Here is a 5,547-nt window from a genome sequence, read left to right on the forward strand (position 1 = left end):
TAAAGTGGACGGCAGCGTCAACCGGTCAGCAGTCGAGCATGAGCAAGATACATTCAGAGTATTGGTGGAAAAAAAGCAGGGAAGAGATTCATACAACTGGATCCGTTACAGGCATAGGTAGCGGTACAAGGAAGATGGAAAAGTTTTGAGGAAGAGAAAAAAGATTAAGGAGATATATACGAAAAGCATGTATAGCTTAGCTGATTAAATAAAGCAGGCGAGGTGAGTATTTGCCCCCCCCCTCCCCTCCCCCCCCCCCCCGTTGCAAAGGGGATGCCGATAAATCATCATAAAATTACAACGCTGGTTTTTCATATATATACAGTCACCGCTACAAGCTTACAAACTACATTTCTTCCCTACAAAGTGCATACAAACCACGAAAAACACGCTAAGCAGAACGCATTGGAAGAAGATGACGACGTGATAGGCGAACGTTCTTTTGCCTTCTGTGCTCCTGCCTACTACCGCCCGATTCTTGGCCTATCCCACTCAGTGGGTACGAGCCACGATAGAGGAACATCATCATCATCATCATCATCATCATCATCATCATCATCATCATCATTATCTGTGCTCCTGCAAATCAGTATTAGCCAGCCGTGTAAACTTCTCACGGCTTCGAGGACAACATCAGCTGCGATCACTGATACCGGTGAGTGGCGCGACGACCCCAAGCGCTGACGTTCGACTGCCACCGTGGCGGAGGGGCAAGGCAGCAACGGGGATGTGAAAGCGTGGCAAGGGCCGCCATTACCGCAGCATGGCTTCGGTACCGACGAGCCTGTGAGCCAGCCTGGAGCCGCCGGGGTCTCCTACATTCGACCACCGACACTCGTCTTGGATGCGACGAGGAAAGCTGAGAGCATGTTGGACGAAGCAAGCAGTGCGAAAAAGGTGAGAGTCGAAGATCAGAACGAGTACATGAATGAGAAAACATCGACGTACTCCCTTCGCGACGAAGAAGAAGAAGATATTGAGATTGAATGTGATGAGGAGGCAGATCCCTTCACTCTTGTGACATATAAGAAGAGAAGGTTCGAGGGTATTCCTGTGGTATTCCGACCAATTGAAGAAATGAAAACGTTCTGGAAAGTAAACCCAAATGCTGTAGCCTCAGAAATCGTTGCACTAGCAACAGAGAAAGTAAGTTCTTTCGTTCTTTCCGAGTGAACAAAGACGGAAGTTTCTCAGTCACTGTGAGTTCTCTCGCCTCAGCCAAGAGTTTGTTGTCATGTGTGCAAGTAGCTGGCTTACTAGTGAAGTCATTTACTCCGGAGACATACATACGAAATGTTGGCAAAATCAGACATGTACCTCTACAATACACAGAAGAACAATTAACAGAAGATTTAAGAGAGGCAGGAGTGACATCAGCTAGACTCCAGACCCGATAAATAGAAGATGGCACTGTGGAATCGCGCCCAGTGAAAAGTGTGATTTTGCAATTTCGCTATGACAGACCAATCTCAGAGCGAGTGTATCTTGACTTCACTAGTCATCCAGTCGAGGAATATCTGGGGCCAGCCAGACGCTGCTATAACTGCCAGATATTTGGCCACTTAGCGAAAAACTGCCGAGGAACAAGGCGCTGCAAATATGTGCAGAAGACCACGATCACAAAGACTGCAAGTCTATAAGACAACCTAAGTGTGCGAATTGCAAGGGACCCCACACTGCATCATTTTCTGGCTGCCCGCATAACAAAGCAGCCGCTCTTCAACATAAACACGACATTATCGATGGTCGCACCCAACAGCGCGGTGCACCGGAACCAAACATGAATACGATGAAGCCAGCACAACCACCTCGGCCACAAGCGCCTAAGCATCAGGACACTTCTATGACATAAGCGAAAGTCTCAAGGGGACCACAAAACCGAGGACAAAGTATTGGTACATCACGAAGCCAACATCATGCTCGACAAGAACCTCAGGAGGGATCTCGTTGGAAGAGCAACCACGTGGCTAACATACGACAGAATACAAGCACACCGCAACCAGTAAGTGTAACGAAACAGGGAACCTCCTCTGCGTATATTGCTGAACTTGCCATACCAATGCTGTTTTCTGCTTTAAAAGCCATACTTGCCGCGATTCCACAGGCTAATAACCTCCGGGAGATCCAGGCCGTATTGTCGATGGAACAAGTGATATTGTAAAACGCTACGTCAGCCACTGTGCAGGCGGGGCATGAATAATTGCTATCAAAATGTCGCCATATTCCAGCGGAATGCGAATTGTCTTCGCTCATATAATCAAAATGTCGCCATATTCCAGTGGAATGCGAATAGTCTTCGCTCTAAGTGCGCGTATTTTAGAAAACTGGTGACTGAGTTCTCCTTTACAGTGTTATGTATTACAGAAGCCGGTGTAGACAACGCTTTTCGGCTAGCTAACTACGTTGTTTATACGTCCTCTCGGTCTTCAGGACTGAGAAGAGCGATGATCTGTGTTCGAAGAGACCTGCTGTCAGTATTAAGTGCTGCAGCGTCAGACATCCCAGAATACGTAGCATGTGAAGTTCGGTTTGGCCGAGTAAGTATCACTATAGTCAGGGTTTTTCTACAACCTTCTACAAATATTTCCCTTTCCACATTGACGGGCCTCTTTCATAAATACACAAAAGATGTAATATTTTGCTAAGATTTCAATGCGCATCATGTCATGTGGGGAAGCGCCTACTGTGACCGTTGTGGAAATGAGCTAGAAAAGGCAATTCAGAAGAGTGGTCTGTGTTTGTTGAATAACGGCTCAGTGACGTTCCTACGGGGTTTTAATTACTCCAGCTGCGTGGACCTACCACTCTGCTCAAAAAATATTGCATGTGGAGCAACATGGAGAAGAGACGTTGAAACAAGGAAACAAGGGGTAGTGATCATTTTCATATCCTAATACAGCATCCTAGACTACGATTTTCTACTTATCGGCGCTCGGCAAAGATAACACATTGACAGGCATTTCAGTATCACATTACAAGTAAAGCTGATGCTGTCAGTGATACAAACAGTCTATTATCTCTTATAGAAGACAAATTAAACCTTTGTTCAAAATTTGTTGAGATTCCTGATGGTTACGCTGGTGTAGACTGAATACGAGAGGCTCAGAGCTATACGCCGCAGACCTGAGAGAAAATACCGACGCACAGGCCCTCTTGAAGGTTACCGATAATGCCAAAATATGTATGCTCATATGGGTTGGCAGCTGGAGCGACTAGGTACAAAGCGCTGGCAGGAATTCTGCACTTCACTTACTCCCTTTACACCTGATTCAATATTATGGAGTGTTCTGCGCTCCTTAACGCACCAACAACCGTTCAGAACTCTAGCTTTAGTCCAGAAAGTACCGGAACCGACCGTGGCAAACGAGTTTCGTCAGCTTATTACACGCCCAAGTGCAGCAGTAAACCTCTGTCGATGAAGTCAAAGCATCCATCAATTTTTCTATCAATAGCGATCATCATGACGAATATCTGCCGTTTTCACTAGAAGAATTAAAGAACGCACTTGTATCGTGCCGCCAGAGGACAGCAGCTGGACCTGACGGCGCCACATAAGCTGCCCTGAAAAATCTGGGTCATGTAGCCACAAATACTTTATTAAAATTACTGAATGATACGTGGATATCGGAATGTCTTCCTCCTTCTTGGAAAATTGCGCGAGTGGTTCCGATACTAAAACCGGGTAAAACTCCTTTATCGTTAGATTCTTTCCGCCCTGTCAGCCTGACAAGTTGCGTTTGTAAACTTATGGAAAAGATGATTGATTCTAGGCTTCAGTGGTGGACAGAATTCACCAACGCACTGCCCGAAAATATGGCAGGGCTTCCGCAGGCGCCGGTGTAGGATGGATGCTATTTTAGATCTTGTTACATACGTAGATCATGAGAGGAGCTGTGGAAGAATCCCCATTGCAGTGTTTCTAGACATAAAGTGTGCATTTGACACAGCCAGCCACACTCACGTACTGCATGGGTTAATTCAGTTGGGCATAGTTGGCCGAACACTGAGATGGATTGCGGAATTGTTAAGAGACAGGAAAATCTATATTGAAACTGCTGATGGCAAAAGCAAGGAGCATAAAGTCAATCAAGGCGTTCCACAAGGTAGTGTACTCAGTCCATTTTTGTTTAACTGTGTCCGAGAATTAAAGACGGGCCTCCAGAGGAAAGAGGATTCTGTATAACTAATGTGTTATGTGAAGGCACCGTATGACCGTAAATAAGCGCGAGCCTTCTCTGTAAATGGAAAGCCACATTTCGCACGCAATATAAAATAACCTTAGCAAGGATGGACAGCTCGGCGAGATGGCTGACCTTCGTTTTTCTTGCAGCGCAAAAGGGGACGTATAAACACAACAAGAAAAACTCACAGGTCAAGCGCTAATTGAGAAGAACACAGAATAAATACAAAATGCTAATTTCCGCATGCATACACTCAAACCAAAGAATTTGAAAGAAAATCGATCTCGCGCTCAAAAAGTGAAATGACAAGCAACGATCATTCTTTTTTCCCTATTTGGAACACCTCCACAATTCGCGTGCCTTCATATTCCTGTCTCGTCTCGTTATGACACATGTACAGTAAAAAAAAAAAAACAAAAAAAAAAAAACGTTAGCAGCCAGATGGCCTACGGACTGGTGGAAACAAGGTGTACCTTTCAAGTGGTTATTGCGCTGCCGCAGCTCTTAAAAGAAAAGGTATACGAAACACAACGCCGGTAACACTGGCGAAAATGGATTCTTGGAGTTATAGATCACAGTGACCCTTACACTGGTATTATCTAGAACTTCGTTCAATTTCTGCACGCACTTTTTCAACTTTCTCAGCTATGAAAATAATAACGTCGACGTCGAAAGTTTCTGCGGTCTTTTTGAAGCGATGGGGAAAAACCGTGCACATACTGTATATGGCATAGCCACTACCTTACTTTGCATTTTATTCACAACGCACGGCATACGCGAACAAAAAAAAAACATTCGCACTTCATAACCAAGCGATCAGAAGCCGGAGAAAGACCTTATCAGGAAACGTGGCATTCCTTGGGCTACGAACTTGGTCAGGAACACTGCAATTAAGAGTATTATTGGCCATCGCATCATTCACAGTCGTAGAATGCCTCGACGAATAACTCAACAGCGCATTGTCCTGGTTGCGTATCTTCTTGTGCTTATGTTCTCACACTGCAACCAAAATGAGCAGAAACTAAAACGTGTGCATTCTTAAATAGAGGACTACGTCACAAAAGCCAACTGGTGAGAGAAAATTGCAATGTGGTGAGTCGTAATGCGACTTTGTAAAGAACAGAAGAAAGCAAGACTGCTGGTAAAAGAAGCGTATGGGAAGTGCGATTCGTTTCTTTCATAATTTATTTTCTTTTTTTTTTTCAGATGTACGACTGCCATGTGGTTCTGCATGCTTCTACTTCTAGACATCGGAAATGTAGAAGGTACGGCTCTTACAATCACATCGCTGTCTTTCACATGAATATGTCGTATCTTGCATCGGACGCTGTTTGGTATGCGCATTTTGCCACTGGTAACCTATCTC

This window comes from Dermacentor silvarum, chromosome 1, assembly GCF_013339745.2.
Source record: "Dermacentor silvarum isolate Dsil-2018 chromosome 1, BIME_Dsil_1.4, whole genome shotgun sequence".
NCBI classification, from domain to species: domain Eukaryota; kingdom Metazoa; phylum Arthropoda; class Arachnida; order Ixodida; family Ixodidae; genus Dermacentor; species Dermacentor silvarum.